Source organism: Lontra canadensis, unplaced genomic scaffold (assembly GCF_010015895.1).
Source record: "Lontra canadensis isolate GAN:19392208 unplaced genomic scaffold, GSC_riverotter_1.0 scaffold124, whole genome shotgun sequence".
Lineage (NCBI taxonomy): Eukaryota > Metazoa > Chordata > Mammalia > Carnivora > Mustelidae > Lontra > Lontra canadensis.
In genome coordinates, this window is record NW_022631118.1 from 760,788 (window position 1) to 778,678 (window position 17,891).

The following is a 17,891-nucleotide window of genomic DNA, read 5'->3' on the forward strand; positions in this document are numbered from 1 at the left end:
ATTAGGTCAGTAATCGGCAGAGATGGAAAGTAAAAGGACTATGTCTGTTTTCACCACTGTTTACCTACCAAGTGCCTGGCAGAGTACTTGCTGAAGTGGGCATTTAATATTTGCTGAATAAAATAGTATTTTTGCATGTTGGCTTAGTTTCTAAGTATACCAAATTTGTGCTTGACCCATCACATGGGTCAGTATATGTTCATCTGAGACATACAAGGGTAACTGTTGGGTACTTGGAAAATTTTTTTTTTTTTTTTAAGATTTTATTTATTTGACAGATCACAAGTAGGCAGAGGCAGTCAGAGAGGAGGAAGTAGGTTCCCTGCTGAGCAGACAGCCCGATGTGGGCCTCAATCCCAGGACCCTGGGACCATGACCTGAGCCAAAGGCAGAGGCTTTAACCCACTGAGCCACACAGGCGCCCGTGCACTTGGAAATTTAAATGTTTAATATCAGTGAGCTAGCCATAGAAAAAGTAAGACACCCTTATTCTCTGCATAGCCTTTCCCAAGAAGTTTGGATGTTATGTGGGAATCTCAGGGGGATATGGTGAAGGTTTGAAAATTATATGAGATAAACCAAATTTCTGTACCTTGGTACTTTATAATTTTTTGTAAGAGGCCTACTACTCTGTCACCCTTATACTTTTGTCTCAAGGCTAACAAGTTTGCTAATCAGTTAAGTTTAGTAGCTGTTCAGTGATACTTTCTTTGATAAAAGCATTTTCACTAGGTAAGAATGGTATTTTAGTTTTTCGCAAGCCCAAATCCTTAATTTCTACATTAGAAATTAAAACTGAGAAAAATTTAATAGTAATAAATGCATCATTAACATTTTCATAGAAGTAACTATTTTCAATAGAGTAATACTGTTTTCTTTTTTTGCAATTAATTTCTCTTAAATGTCTGCCTCAGAAGGTAGCTGGATTTTTGTGTATTTTCTGTATTGGTTGAAATATTACTTATTTGCAATTTTTGTCATTTCATGTATTGGTCATTTGAAAAATACTGGTTCACCCAAGTTCTATAAATCTCTCAGATGCTGACCCAGTTCATTACATAATATGTGCAAATTAGATTAGTATCACCACCTAGCTCATTTAAAAAAGGGAGGGGAAGCACTGGGGTGGCTCAGTCGATTAAGTGTCTGCCTTTGGCTCAGATCCTGGGATCAAGTCCCATGTGGGTTCCCTGGTCAGTGGGGACTCCCTGCTTCTCCCTTTCCCTTCCCCGTACGCCTGCTAGTGTGCACACGCATGTGTGTGGGTGTGCACTCTTGCAAAAATAAGATCTTAAAAAAAAAAAAAAAAAGTCCTTTTAAGTATTAGGAAGATGTGAAGCTCCTGATAGTGGATACAAGTTTTCCCCAAATTCTAATTTTCACTTCAGAGTTTGAGCTTTGTCATTAACAACTGCTATCAACTGTTTTCCCTGAAAGGTACACTTTTATGTTTGGAAAAATGTCTGCCAGATAGCCAACTTTGACAGTCATTTAGGTAAAAATACCATGAAAAGAAAATAGCTAATTCCACTTGTAACTCAACTGCTATTTTTTTTTCTTAAAACAACCACTGTAATTTAAACATGTAGCTGAAGTACTACATGTGGATTTTCTATTTCATCACTCACACTAGTTACATACTAAAAGTCCAGATTTCATAAAAGGATTTTACTGTTCACAAAGAAGAGACTCTCCAGCAGACTTAATGCTGAGCATGGAGCTGACATAGGACTCGAACCCACAACCCTGAGCCAAAACCAAGAGTTGGATGCTTAACAGACCGAGCCAACCATATGCCCCTCAGAAGGACATTCTTTTTTTTTCCCTTAAACATTTTTATTTATTTATTTGACAGAGATTACAAGTAGGCAGAGGAGATAGGCAGAGAGAGAGGAGGAAGCAGGCTACCCGTTGAGCAGAGAGCCTGATGTGGGGCTCGAGCCCAGGACCCTAGGACCATGACCTGAGCTGAAGGCAGCAGAGGTTTTAACCCACTGAGCCACCCAGGTGCCCCATCACAAGGACATTTTTTTTTTTTAAGATTTTATTTATTTATTTGAGAGAGAGGCAGTGAGAAAGAGCATGAGCAAGAAGAAGGTCAGAGGGAGAAGCAGACTCCCCGTGGAGCTGGGAGCCCGATGTGGGACTCGATCCTGGGACTCCAGGATCATGACCTGAGCTGAAAGCAGTCATCCAACCAACTGAGCCACCCAGGCGTCCCTCACAAGAACATTCTTAAGTGGAACTGACACCGCCCCTCCCCTTACCCTGCAAATGCATGGCAGTAAAGAATGACTACTACACTTTGGTGCCACTGTCTTGAGTAATGCCAAAAGTTTTACCAACTTTTGCTTTTTCAACATTAGTGAAAACATCAGTGTAGACCAGAGGATTTTAAGAAGTTTCTCAAGGGGTGGGTGGCTGGCTGGATCAGTTGGTAGAGCATGTGACTCTTAATCTTAACGTCTGTGAGTCTGAGCCCCACAATGGGTGTAGGGATTACTTTTAAAAAATAAATTTAAAATAATATAGTAAAAACCTACTCAATGCTTTAACTGTTTCCGGGAATGTTTGCCAAGCTTTGACAGAAGTCTCTTTGACTAGCTGATGCGCGACAAATACACGGAAAATGAGCCCAGCCATTTTTGTAGATTCATCCATTTGTAAGGTTTAAACATACTTCTACAAATAAGATATTAATGCAGACTTCGTGGTGTATACACAAATGTTTAATATGACAATGTATTATTTTTTAAAATGACACTGCCATGACTTTTACTTTTCATCCAGCAGACAATCAGCAGTGTCCACTCTGTATATAGCTTTTTGTAAAATTTTTGTTATTGTGTAATTTTTTATAAGACATTTATTTATTTGAGAGAAAGAGTGGGCATGAGTGGGGAGGGACAAAGGGGGAGGGATGAGAGAATTGCAAGCAGACTTCCCATTGAACAGGGAGCCTGATGGCAAGGCTGGATCTCAGTACCCTGAGATCATGCCTGGAGCCAAAAATCAAGAGTCAGATGCACAACTGAGCCACCCAGGTGCCCCAACTGTGTATTATTTCTCCAGCAATGTCATATAATAACTTACCCTTTAAGATATTACAGTAGCTTTTTCTTTTCTTTGGAGTTGATTCTTTCTGAGAGAAGTCTGCTGTATATTGGCTTAATCTTTTTAGCATTTTTAGACATAGATGGTGGCTCTAAGTTGACCAAGTAGTCATAATTTCTTTAAGGCCAATGACCCATTCTTTTTTTTTTATCTCTCTTATTTTGAAATAATCTCTTTCATGGGGATCAAACCTATAACCCGACATCAAGAGTCATGTGTTCTATCAACTTAGCTAGCCAGGTACCCCACAAATGATCCATTCCTTAGAAAAATATAAATTGGTTTATTTTAGAATAAAGTTATTAAATTCTAAAAAAAAAAAAAAAGTGTATTTATATTTAAGAATTTCTTTTTTAATATTTTAAGGAAATATCTGAAACACTGCAGGAAGACAACGGAATATACTTACGTTTAGGCACAAAAAGAACTACAGGATTTCAAAAAATTGCACAATATTGGCGGTTGCTGGGATTATAGAAGGTATAACCTAAAAACTAAGTTAATTTCTAAAAACAAATATTCACACCCTAAATGTACTGCTTAACTAAATTCTAGATAATTCAAGAATATACTGCACCATTTGATTGCTTCTTAGCAACAGACACACAGCTATATATAAATACCATCCTGCTCTCAAGAAGGAACCTGAAAAAGTAGTGAAAATCTCCAGTTACACAATTACTAATGTAATTATGACTGTCAGAAGTGCTATGACAACATTAAGCGAGTGATCCAATGTAGTGGAGCTGAGGGCATCAAGAAAGGTTTCCTGTTTGTGCTGAGACAGTTCTTCTCAGTGACTGACATTCAGTTATTGAGTCCTTTAACTTCCTTTCCACTGTGATTGCCCCATCACTCTATACCAAACCACATTACCTCATGTCTGGACTGCTGTAAAAGAACCTTCAAATGTCTCCATCCCTGGAACCCATCTGGTATCCTGCAGTCAGATTAATTTCCTGAAAGGCAGTTTCCATTAGAGAAAGGCAGTACCATATACTGGTAAGGAATACTGACTAAGCAAGTCTGACCAGAGTTCAAATCTGTGGTTCTTAATTTGTTGTAGTGTCTACAGAAAAGTTGTTCAACTTCTTTAGTTTCCTACTCTGATAGATGGGGTTTTATTATTAGGACCACAATAAATACACTAGCAATGAGTTTGGCACATTATGGGATACACAGCTGGCATTCAATGATTATTATTAGTTCATTTCTTCTAACCCAGCTGTTTCCATTAGCCTTAGCCTATAGTACACAATAGATTTATGTTGTCATTATTTATTATAAAAAAGAGGTTGGGGAGAGATTTTTAACAAAAGATCAGTAATAAGAAAAAAGTTTATGAAGAGTGTTGAGTGTTGAGTGAGTTGACCAGAATCCATACATAGAGGTGGGGCTGGTTAGCTGATAAAATAGCCAGCTGTATAAATGTGATCTGAAAATGTGTAAAGAACAAAAACAAAACTCAAAACTAAAAAACAGGGTGACTAAATACCAGGACAAACTGATAAAAATCAGCGATGACTATGAACTCTAGTCGTAAAGCTGGAAAACAGGATTATTAAATGTGACCATGATTCTGAGATATAATCAGAGAGGCAAAAATAGTCTCTCTAATCACCAGGAAGGTATATACCATGATAACAGGAATAATCCATCAGGTTCAACCCTGACTTGGACAAAATAAATGTTTAATTCCATGCTACTAACAGTTCTCTAATAATCCAGTTTCTTACCCACTCCATTAAGAATAGGGAGTGATGGGGCGCCTGGGTGGCTCAGTGGGTTAAAGCCTCTGCCTTCGGCTCAGGTCATGGTCCCAGTGTCCTGGGATCGAGGCCCTTATCGGGCTCTCTGCTCAGCAGGGAGCCTGCTTCCTCCTCTCTCTCTGCCTGCCTCTCTGCCTACTTGTAATCTCTGTCAAATAAATAAATAAAATCTTAAAAAAAAAATTAAAAAAAAAATAGGGAGTGATGGATAAGGGGGGTGTAGACTTCTGGAGAAGTTCTCCATTATAAAGTAGCATGTCACTAGATAAACTAACAAAATCAAGAATTCTCAACCTTTGAAGTAAAGGTGCTAGATTCTCAGACATATGACCTAATAAAGTGCTCTAGAATTAAGATTGGCCTAAAATAGTCAAAGTACTCTTACCGTTATGATGCTGATTCCTATCATATTCCGGACTAACTGCTGCAAAGCATAAAGTACCAAACTTCCTCTTTGCATAAAAAATCAATGGCAGAGAGTGGTTCAGTCTGTTAGATGCCCAACCTTTGGTTTCAGCTGTCATGATCTCAGGGTCCTGAGATCAAGCCCCATGTCAGGCTCTGAGCTCAATGGGGAATCTACCAGAGATTCTCTCTCCACATCTCCCTTTGGCTCCCTGTTCCTTGCATGCGCTCTCTAAAAATAAGTAAATCTTTAAAAATAAATAAATTTTGTGTGTGTGTGTGTGTGTGTGTGTGCGCGCGCGCGCATATGGCAGAAACGTTATATGGTCCAAATTTTGCAAATGCAAAAAAAATGTAAAAGCCTTTACAAAACCTTCAACTTTCTCATGGAAGTACAAGTATTTGATATACTTTTATCCTAAAAGTATAAGAAATATGGCTCTACTTCAAAGAGGTAGCTGGTTTGCGGAAAAAATAAATAAAGCCCAAAGAAGTGAAGTACAGGAAGAGGAATGGTTCATACATACCAAAGGAAGAGGTCAACAGTGGACAGATGCATTTAGAGACCGGAATGCCTCAGTCTCCTTTATAAATAGAATGAAGAGACGACTTAGGGTTAAGTATGACCCTAAAATTTCTCCATAAAAGGAGGCTGTGTCTGTGTTTTGTGGACTTAGCTATTATTTGAAAACCAATTTCACGTATAAATTAATAAAACCAACATTTACTGAGTACCCAGCTCTGTGTACAGGCACTGGGGAATCAAAAGTAGTCCCTGATGAATGCATTCAGTGGGAAAACAGACAAAAAAGCCAATACTCTTGTTCAAAAAATGTATCTGGAGTATTTTAACATCTCTTTTACAAGAAAAACAATGTGACCCGCATGTTTCCAAAACTATTAAATATTACCACTCTTCTCCTCGTTTTTCCATTCATTTTTTTTAAAAGGAAAAAAAAATCAAAGAGAAAGCACAGAATATTAGAGGTTTCTCTGAAGTTTTAATCATTTTTGTAGAATAAATAGGTATATAGCCTGGAGGCTGTATTTGCAGTATGATTCTTGGGCCCCCAACATCAGAAGCAAATAAGGAACATGATACAGAAGTCCAGTGCCTCCCACCCATCTTAAGTGGATCCAGAATCTCTGGCTGTGGGACTGGAAATCTGCATTAAATAGCAAACCAACTATCTGTGTGCACTGACAGATTCCTAACAGTCTCATATTCTGAGAAATCTTTAAAAAAACAATTGTCTTTAAAAAATATAACAAATTTACAACATGCTGTATTAGCAGATAAATAAAAATATTTTGGTGTTAGGATATATCAATTTATACTTTATCAGGATGCAACTTACTTTGTGATGGGTTCCTAACAAGATGTGATATGTAAGGTCTGCCATCCTCTGATCAAGCTTCTCCAAAAATGAAAATTTGTAGGACTGAAATACAGGGCTGGTTTCATTAATATCAGATACAGTCCTATTCATAACTAAATTTCTGTCACCATTACAAGGTTTAATGAAATCCCACTTTCCTAAAATTCATTATGCATTCTTTTTTGAAACCCAAACTAGTCAACACTTGCTTTTTTAACACACTGTTGTCCAAGGCAAGTTTAGCTTTAGTAATGCCTTGTTCAACTTAGCTTTCAGCTAGGTACAATTATAGTATAGATAATAGGTTAAACAAGCAGGGAAAAAATTAAACTAAACGGGCCAAGTTTTGTTTCCTTACTGCTCAGTATGAAGAGAAAATTATCAATGCATATTAAGTATTCAGCAACCCACAACACAACTTTTTGGCTACAGCTACAATGTACACAGTGGCAATTTAAATTACATCAAGTTGAAATTTCAGTTCTTTAGTCAGAGTAGCCACATTTCCAGTGCTCAATAGTAATATATGGTTAGTGGCTACCATACAGGTTGGCAAAAATGCAGAACATTTCCATCACTGCAGAACATTCTATTGGACAGTGGTAACCTAAAGCACTAGGAAGCATACATCCAAAACTTAGAGACCAATAACCTATCAAACCTTATAAAGACATCCACATGTTGCTCATTCCATTTTACTTAGGATTGGCTAGCTATCAGGGAATACACTAGGAGCTTGGTGGTACAAGACTTAACAAGAACCTGTGACCTCAAGCAGCTCAGAATAGGAGAATTTAAACAAGCAATGACAACCTGAGAAATGCTGATTCAACCTACTATCAGATGAAGAGCACTGGTAACTTTTCTTTAGGGGTGTCGGGCTTCTGGGAAGATAGACAGAAGGCAAGATCATAGGGAAGATGGTATTTGAGTTTTAACAGTCTTGGAGTAAGAAGCACCAAGGGTGCCACTTCAGAAGGAACCAGCCTACAAAGAGGTAAAGCAATGACACTATGATTTGGGTAAACAATTCAGTATGACTGGAGAGGTAATGTTTGAAGTATACGTAAAAAATTGTAGCAAATGAAAAAGCTGTTAAGGTCAGCCCATTGAGGGGCCTTGTATATCACCCTCACGTTGATGGAATTCATCCTATAAGTAGTTAGGAGCTAGTAAAGGAGTTGCATCAGTCATCTTCACCCCTATCTGTATGTTGGGACAACTGTCCCAGCAACATGTTTGATGGATCAAAAGACAATACCGGGGCGCCTGGGTGGCTCAGTGGGTTACGCCTCTGCCTTTAGCTCAGGTCATGATCTCAGGGTCCTGGGATCGAGTCCCACATAGGGCTCTCTGCTCCGCAGGAAGCCTGTCCCCACCCCACCCCACCCGGGTCAAATAAATAAATAAAATCTTTAAACAAACAAAAAAAGATGATACCACAGGCAGAGACACCAGTTTGGAAGCTATCAGCATTACAGCAATTGAGCCCAGTTACTAACTGATGAGAACAGAAATAAAAACATGGATTGAGAGGTATTCAAAGGAGGGAAAACGCAGGTGTTGCTGATATCCAATTCTTAGTAAGGCAGTAATCAAGGTCATCTGGACTGTGAAGAGATCAACGGGTAGAATCCTAGCTGAGGAAAAGGATAAAGTGTAAAACGAGGTAAACATTCAAGGAGGAATAAATACATTACAGGGTAAGAGTGAAGCCTCTCCTCAAACTGGGTAGCCTTAATTGGCAGAAGAACTGATCTGTCTGGTTTCATGACTCACTGGGCTGCCAAAAACAGGAGAGGAGAAAGCCACTACTATGTCTGGGGATTAAAAGAGCAAGTACAACAAATGCAAAATGCGCTAAAAGTAGGAGTGCGAGTTGCTAAGATCCCTAACCAAAGGGATGCTAGGAAAGGGCCTAGAATTTTAAGATTAATATTTAATTTCAAATGCTATACTTTGTTGGTGTCCGCAAGATTCTCAAATGGGGTGAGTAAAAAAAACTCCAATGACTCTGCCTTTCATCCCCCCTTTACCTACAGAAAAAATACTACAATAAGGATCTTAAGTAGTAATAACACGCAGTCTAGCTGCTTAAAATTAGCGCAAGGTGAATGCTTGGACTCCTATTTCCTTCTTCTACCCCTATTATAATTACTTTGTGACACAAACTCAAGTCTGTGGGAAGAGAGAAATCTTACACCTGCTCAATCCCCTGCAGGACAACGCCCAGCCACCAGGTTAAGCCTGGGCAAAAAAGTCCCGCCCACAATCGAGAAGGAGCAACTCGACTTGGAGGCGATGACGAGATCGCGGGGGAGGGAGGGATTCTTCTAGGCCCAGGGCGGTCCTTAGGAGACAGGAGGCAGCAGAGAACTCCCATAAAGGTATTGCGGCACTCCCCTCCCCCTACCGAGAAGGGTGCGGCCTTCTCTCCGCCTCCTCCACTGCAGATCCCTCAGGATTGCAGCTCGCGCCGTTTTGGAGAACATGCACCTCCCTCCCACAAACCAACAAGACCGACCCCCGCTCTTTCCCCCACCCCCGCGACTCCGAGAGCAGATCCGGATCGTCTCGTCCTTCAAGCGGCGGACGCCCGGGGCGGAGCCGCGGTCGCCACCACCCAGAAGCCTCGGCCCAGCAGCCCGCCTCCGCCTTCAGCGCGCGCTTCCTGCCACGTTGCGCAGGGGCGCAGGGCCAGACACTGCGGCGCTCGGCCTCGGGAAGGACCGTACCAACGACCGCCTCCCCGCCACCCCTGCTGACCCGCTCAGTGGTTTCGCTCATTTGGGACCCGAGCCAATGGCATGGGGCCTTTCCCCGGGCTTCAGCAACCAATCAGATGCCGAAGCTGAGCCGGCGGCGGGTAAACCGACTCCCTCCAAGGAAGGGGCGGGTGGAAGGACGCCCGCTCCGAGGCACTTTCACTGACCCTCCACCCCCCGCGGGAGGTCGACCGCGCCCGCTCCTCCAACTCTCCCCACCCCATCTACCTACCCATCCCACCCAGGGAGCAATGCGAGCGTGCCCATGCGACTGCGCACTCCCGAGGCTGTAACTGACAGGCGCTTTACTCCAACCAAAACACGCCATTTGTGTTTTCACACACGGCGGGAGGAGAAGCGGCCAATCAGTGACAAGAGGTGAGCCGGAAGCGCTCCTCCCTCTGCATGAGCAATGGCTCCGTCTGGATTCGAGCCTTTTCCGCTCTTCTCCCTCCCCCTCTGGTTGCCGCAGGGCGGGCCATACTCCTGCCTGCCTCTGACCACCTCCTTCCCTTCCAGCCTAACAAACGTTAGACTCCCTACTGCCCGCGGGGGAAAGCGACCCCTATCTCTCCGTCAGACCGCCTCAGCCACCCATCTCCCTCCAGTCCACCGGGCCCCCCCTCCCACCAGAGTCCCGCTCCCCTACCTAGCCGAGGCTCTCTGAGGAGCCGGAGCCCCCGAGCACAGCCTCTTCACTAGGCGGCCCCGGCGGCTTCCGCTGATTGGCGGCGAACTGGCCAATGGGTGCGGGGCGGTGGGCGGAGAGGCCAATGGCGCGGCGGGAGGGGGCGTGTCCCGGGTGCCCCTGGCGCCGGCGCTGGGAATCCCCGTGCGGTCAGTGGCGTTTCCGCTCGGGCAGCGGGCTGAGTGAGCTGCCGCCGCCGCCGCCGCCGCCGCCGGGGGAGGGGCGGCCGCCGCCCGCCTGCGCTGAGAGACTCACGCAGCCCCAGTCCCGCCAGTCCGCCAACACTGTAGTGCCGGCCCCCCCCTTCCTTCCCTGGCCCTTCCCCCTCCCCGCCTTTGGCTCGCTCCGCCTTTCTGCCCCCCCCACCCCCACTTCACGGGCACGGGCCATTCCCGGCCAGGAAACGCCGTGGCGCCGCGTTGGGCCTAACTCGAGTCCTGCTGCCTCCCGGGAGTGCTGTGCGCCGCAGCCCGGGCCCAGGCCCCGGCAGCGCCTGGGACAAGGTAAGGGTCCGACAGAAAAGAGAGACCTATTCTCACGACTGGGCCCTGGGGGAGGAAGGGTCACCTCCTCCGTCTCCCCGCGCTCGCTCTTCGGGACGTGGGCCTGGCCCTCTCCAGGCTTTTTACAGGAGGATGCTGCCCCTTCTCATCCCCCTCGCTGCCCCCCACACACCATTGCACCCCTATTTCCTAGGGAGAGAGGCCGCCTTCGTAATCTAGTCGACCCCACTCCCCTTTTCATGCCTTTCCTGGGTCAGGACGCTTCCCCTCCCCCACGCGTCTTCACCCCTTTTCCTGGGAACTGCCTACTCCACGTTTACCTTTTACTTGATAGGCCTCTCCCTGCCGTTCTCTAAAAACGCACAGGCATACTTTTTTTCCCCCTCTCCCCTAACCCCCACCCCAACCCCCTTTCGCGCGGCCTTGTGACAACTCTGATCTAGGGGAGGCCTCTATCCCCCCCCCTCCATAATGTTCCTGGACGCCTTCAGTATCGTTCTTGGGTCCCCATCTCAGATGATTGCCTCTTTTCCCACATTAAAGACGTTACCTTCGCCACCCCCACTTCACATTCTTGGGCTTACAGTGGCGTATGCCCCAGTATCTGAGATAGCCTCATTGAATTTGTAGGGTTCGAGCCTGGAGTTGAGCCAGTTTGTGTCGTTTTTCCTGCCTTGGGCGTGGAGAGCGATCATTTGAGAACGTCTTTAAAAGCAGAAAAATTTACGCTTTATGAATTCCCTTTCCCTTTGCGTGGAAGCCTGGGATGTAAGGTGAATGGTGGTAAGAAAAAGCCCTGTTTTTTTAAGTAGGTGAATCTCACGAGAGGGAAAGTTGAACTGTTGGGAAAGCCCCTTCTATGCTAATTTATTCTGTAGAGCGCCTTTGCATGTCTGACTTAGAAGCAATAACTGGTCTTTCCCTAGGATACTGATGCTGCAGCCAGCTCTGCTGGTCTGGGTCAGGGGTGCGTGTATGACCTGCATTTTCTGCTTTCTCATGTTACTTGTGCAATGTGTTCACCAGTAACTCATTTCTTACCCAGAGCTCAGGGTTCCATTGGGCTTTGTCTATACTTGAGTACATTTCTCCAATTTTCTCCGTGGTCATGGTACTGAAGAGTCCTCAGGTTCTCTGCGAATTTCCTTTATAACTTGACTGAACAACTTGCTTCTAAATGACATATTTGTGATCAAGGTCATATTTACATTTTTTGTTGTTGAGCAGATGTTGCATAGCTATACTTTTGATTGGGGAGGATCCAGCTGAGTTGAGCGTTTAGAGATTTTCAGGAGAATGTTTGTGAATTGTGAGAAAATTTCTTGATGGTTAATTTTATGTCATTAATGATTTTAGGTCACTCTGAGAGAAAAGTTGTAAGTGGTAATTTTAGATGTGTGAAATGTGCATATGAGCAAGGACTAAAACAAGAATATTCACATAATCTGAGATTTCTGGGCCTCTTGGAGGACACAGGAAATTTTTTTTACTGGATTTCTTCCAGTTTTCTCAGGAGGATCATTAGTTTTCTAATGTAGCCCCAAATTCTGGCCCGTTATGGGATTAGAGTCTTCAAGGTTTACTCATAATGTCATGTTTATAAAAATGAGTTATGTCCTTTGATAAGACACAGGGCTCTGTCTCTAGCTGCAAATTTAAATTTGACTATAAAGAGAGTGGGAAATTGGCCTTTTAAAGATGAAAACTTAATCTTCACTTCTTCGTTGCTGGCTTAATTTAAAAATGGATATTTGGAATTTATTTGGTGAATTTTGATTTTTTTGGTAAAATGTCTTGGTTTAAAACTAAAAGGTTGACCTTAGGATTGTTTGGTTCTTAAAGCATAATTCCAGCCTTTCTGGCATAGAGCACTGGTCCAGAAAAAAGAAAAAAGAGTGTGTAAGGAGTGGGGGTGGGGTAAGGAGAAGGTTGTTCCTTTGGGTTGGATCACAGGGGTGAGTATACAAGGCAGCAGCAGCTGCTGGCTCTGGAGCTCTGGTTGCTACGTGAGAAGCTTGAGTAGTGCTGGCTGCTGTCTCCAGGGAAGGACAGCAGTGCAGCGTCCATTAATGCTGTTGGCTGCAGGGAGCTGCACTTAGGCGATGGCTGCTTCAGGACTAAAAAGAAACCTTGCTTTCCTGGGAATTTTGACTGCTGAGCTGTTTTTGCATTTTATTGGTGGGGAGGTCAGAGTTAGCAATTCGTAACCTTCTACCCATTTATGGATATTAGCATCTGGAAAATGCATCATAGTTAAAGACTCTTATTTGGTTTTTGTTTTTGTTTTTTTGGCAGATTTTCAGTTTTTGCCTGAGGATTTATGCTTGGATAGGTCTGAAAGTTCCATTAGAGTTTTAATTTTTCAATCCGTTTAAAACCAAAGTAATAAGAATTTAAGGATCTTCTAGAGCACCAGAATGGGAAAAACCAGTTCTTTTTTCTGCAGCTGACATGTTTCCTCCATCACTTTAATTATTGAACTAATTTTGATATTTTGTTGTCTGTGTGCCTCCTTCCTTCTCTCAAGTTGTTAGGCCACATCTACCTTATGGAATAGATGTTTTGCTAACCATATTACTGCATTTGGAATTGTAAACTCTAAAAAGAACGGCTCTTTTTGGAATGATTTCTAAATATTAATCTCAGAAGTATACTCTTAATTTCTGTATTAGTATAGACTTCTCTCAACTAGATTATTCCTTTGGCATTTGACCTATAAAATTGATTTCACTATATATGTGTCAGATGTAGTCTTGTAAGATCACAAGGATGTATGTTTGTCCATGATCCATTTGAATAAAGGACGGGCCAGAAGGAATACTCAGAAATCGAGTAAGTCTGGAGTACAGGATACTTGAAAAGATAGCATCTGAACCCCTTATTTGATCTCCCCTTCCCCCACAGCTCTCGCACATTAGGCAGATCTTTGATTAGGCAGAACAGTTTGAGTATGGAAGTACTTGAAGGAAAACCACCACCCAAATATACCATCACTTACGTAGTATCTAACAGATGTCAATGTGTTTTCGTCCCCCCACCCCTCCAAGACTCTTGCATCCTACTTTCCCCCCCCCAGAATTTTGATATTTTCAGTTTCGTGTAAATGTACTTAAATCCCACAGTCATCTATAATGTGTAATCTGACTCTGGCATTTGTGGCAGGGAACCAAAAAGAATAAAAATTAGTTTTGTCATTGACAAATGTGGCTTGCATTGTCTCTCAGTGATACAAACCAGACTAATGAAATAGAACCTTTAATGAATAATATTTTAGGTTTTCTTATTAGATTACATATAAAAGATGTCCTATCAAATAAAGATGGTTTCACTCATAATGGCTGTTTAGCATAGCTTAGATATAAATGTAAATGTCTTTTAGTTTTAAGTTACTACATAACATGAAAGTTACCTTATAAAATAATTGCTTTTTCACTTGTATTTTCTGTTGTTTGGAACCCTTTGTGATCTTGATGTAATCATTTTCTAAAAGATCATAGAGGCCCTTTTCATAGGATTTATTTAACAGTATGCTTGAAAATTTTTGTATATTCTGATGCTGTTTTGTGTCTAGTAACTTACATACTTTTTGAACTTATTCTGGCCTTTCTAGTGGAGGGTTGACATCTCATTTTTTGCATTTGGATAGGAAAGTAATACATTGCAAAATGGAGATGTGCAGACAACCACTCTTATCCTCTTCGTGTTGAAATAACTTAATGAAAGATAAGGCCACAGTTAACAATCATTGGATATATCTTATTATTGAAAATTGGATTATGATCTAGAATGAAATTTTCTTCTAATTTTTCGTTCAGTTCTGGTGATTTGTCAGCTCAATCTGAAACTAAAAGGCTTAGAAGCGGTGAATTTTATTTATAAAAAAACTTCCAGGTATTGAAAACTAAAACTTACTGATAGGGATATTTCTTTAAGACAGAACTTAACTTTGAACTCTGTAAAATATGTAAGATAATGTATATTTAGTAATATAACTGGTAGTTATTTGAAATTTGATTAAAAACACCCTCTCAGGGGCGCCTGGGTGGCTCAGTGGGTTAATCCTCTGCCTTCGCCTCAGGTCATGGTCTCAGGGTCCTGGGATCGAGCCCCACATCGGGCTCTCTGCTCAGTGGGGAGCCTGCTTCCCTGTCTCTCTCTCTCTGCCTTGCTTCTCTACCTACTTGTGATTTCTCTATCAAATAAATAAAAAAGGAAAAAAATTAAAAAAAAAACAAAAAACACCCTCTCAGGGGTGCTTGGGTGGCTCAGTTAGTTAAGCTTCCTGTTTGATATCACCTCAGGTCTGGATCTGCTCAGGTCAATGAATTCAAGCCCTGTATTGGGGTCTGTGCTGGGTGTGGAACCTGCTTGGGAAAAAATCCTTTCTGAGGCAGTCCTTAGAAAATAAATATAATGCGTCTGTGATAGACAAGGATTGGTACCATTCCTTACTGCCAAAAATCCAAAATATGTGATGAAATGGTACTTTTGACCTCAATCTTGCTGTAGCAATTGATCACTCTTGTGGTAAAGATTCAGAGAAATTCATGAAAGATAGAATACCATTTCTTTCATTTATCAATATGTATTTTGTTAAATCATTTAGAATCTTGTGAAAATTGTCCTATTGTATATTCATTTCTAAATTGATATCCAGTAATGGGGGGGAGGAACTGTTAGAAAGCATCACTTTAGAAAAGCTCTTAACACTTTATGAAGGAAACCATGAGAGATAATAAAGAAACAATGAGCTAAACCCAGCCTACTTTATAGGAGCCTTCACTGAGCAAGGGATTTGTAATCCCATCCTGTTTCTCAGTTTTTCCATCATATTGATTTTGTTTGCTGAATACCTCAAGGAGAGATGTAAGGGTCATGTTAAGTATCTTTGATATAAAGGCAAGGAAAAGGAATTTTATGCGTATTGGAATAGTATCTTCGTATTGTTAAAACACTAAGAATATTAGCGAGTTTTGCTTTATGTATATGAGTGTTGGTTTGGTCTGAGCGCTTTCTCTTCTGTGTTTTGCTGTCTTCCTTGTAGTCTGAGGATTTTCAGAGTTTAGATGGCAAATTGAAGTAGTAAGAATCATTTCCTAATCTATGTTGGTTATGTATATACACCCAGAGCTGGGGATATGCTTTGGCCTATGTTATAAATCATAAAATAAGTAGTGAATATAGGAATTTGTAAGAATTTGTTTCTGCCTAGGGATTCAAGTTTTTGATGTGCTACCTAATCAAGGGAAAATGCCGAATTCCTTGCTGCTCTGCTTGAAAAATAGATGGAAGCATGGGAGGAGCCTGAGACTTCTGCAGCAGGATTTGGTCTGAGTAGAAAAGGAAGATTTTTGTTTCAAATTGCCAGCTGCTTATGTCAGACTGACTCCCTTATTATGCTTTTAGTTGGCCTGTCAATATGGCCAAACAGCTAGATAAGTGCGGGGCAGGACAAAGGGCTCTTTACACAGCGGGGAGGCAGTGTTGGTGGGGGAAGGGCAAGAGGTAGGAAAGGCAGGAGGAGGAGGTTCTTTTCCCTGGGAGATTATTCAGTTTGGCATACAATTAAAGAAATCATTTATAGTTCTCACTCCAGCATTGAATTTGTGCCAACTATATAGTCTTAACCCCAAATTTAGTATGTCCCTGAATATCGGGTAGGGACCCATAAAAAACTAAAGCTTTTTATAGGTTAAAAGAAAACAAATCCCATGCACTCCACCCTCCTAAATACAAGCCACCTCCTGAGGAAACCAGTTCTAGATCATCTGACAGCTGAATTCTCATTAAGAAATGGAAATGAATATTTTATCTGCATAAAACTTTCATGTTTCTATATATATATATATAGTCTTTATTTAGATTGGGATTAGACCAGAATAGGTAGAATGATTTGTTTCACTTTGTGAAGTAGTTGCGTATTGTTAGCTCCAATTTTATTTTATTTTTTAAGATTTTATTTGTTTAAGTAATCTCTCCACCCAGTGTAGGGCTTGAACTCATAACCTCGTGATCAAGAGTCACATGCTCTACCTACAAGCCAGCCAGGTGCCCCTGTTAGCTCCAGTTTTAGACCAGTAATATGGAGAGCACCCTACAGGATATGAGTGTTGGATTGCCATCATAGAAAATGCTTACTGAAGAAAGGCTCCTTATTTGTCTCATCCCTACTTCTTGGAGAACCTAATATTCCTTGGAAATTACTCCCAAGGTGCCCTCTCCCCTTTTTAGGTTAGGCACACCCTAGTTTAGTACATTTACTCAGCTCCCAGCGGAAAGTGGGGTGGTTGCATCTAGCTTGTTAGAATAATATGAATCATGGAGTTGGAAGAGATTTGTCAGTTACCTGGCCCTTTAAGCAAAATCACAATGAAATATTTCAAAGTTTGAAGTTTTGAAGTTTTGTTTAGTTTTTAAGATTTTATTTATTTATTTGACAGAGACACAGCGAGAGAGGGAATGCAAGCAGGGGGAGTGGGAGAGAGAGAAGCAGGCATCCTGCCTGCCCCTCGGGGAGCCCGATGTCGGGCTGGATCCCAGGACTTGGGATCATGACTTGAGCTGAAGGCAGGCACTTAATGACTGTGCTACCCAGGTGCCCCTCTTTTTGAAGTTTTTATTAAAATGTTAAACTTGTATTCCAAACAGTATTTTTAGTTAGTTTTATTTATGTATGTATTTTTTAAGATTTTAAGTAATCGCTACACCAACCCTGGGGCTCGAATCCACAACCCTGGGATCAGGAGTGCATGCTCCACTGATCCAGCCAGATGCCCCTATTTTTAGTTACTTTTAAAATAAATGTCTAACAGTACATGTATGCCAGTTCCTTCAAAAACAATACGGATAAAATAATTGCATTCACATATAAATTAGATAGCAGTTACTTGGACTAAAAAAGATTCCTCTTTTATAAAGGACTATATGCTAAGGTTTTTTTAAATGCTTAATATATTTTAAGAGAATTTGGATTTTGGAAATAATTGGTTTGAACTGTTTTCCAAGAGTACATCTGTTACTTGCATTGAGGTACCACCTGTGTTGCAGTGTTATTAAACTAGCCTTAAAGCTTTGCCTTCTATCCAAACTGTGCAGGCAAAGGTAAAGTGAACTGGTAACTTTTGCTCATGGTTTTGGACCTTGTGAATGTTAGCAAAGAAGGGATGTTTTAGCTTAACAGAATAACTAGAAAAAAATGGTCTTTAATGCACTTTTTTTTTTTTTTAAGATTGTATTTATTTATTTGACACAGAGAGAGAGCACAAGCA

General features: G+C 41.7%; 1 protein-coding gene across 5 annotated transcripts in view; it reads left to right on the top strand.

The window, feature by feature from the left end:
* Positions 1-10,299: 10,299 nt before the first annotated feature.
* SETD5 (SET domain containing 5) overlaps positions 10,300-17,891 on the top strand; it is an 81,477-nt gene continuing 73,885 nt past the window's right edge. For 4 of the 5 annotated variants that reach the window (XM_032841568.1, XM_032841569.1, XM_032841576.1 and 1 more), the window contains exon 1: positions 10,302-10,623. The gene's annotated coding sequence lies outside the window, so the exon portion shown is untranslated. Of the gene's footprint in view, positions 10,624-17,891 lie in introns of all 5 variants that reach the window. The other variant, XM_032841570.1, reaches the window with a different exon arrangement.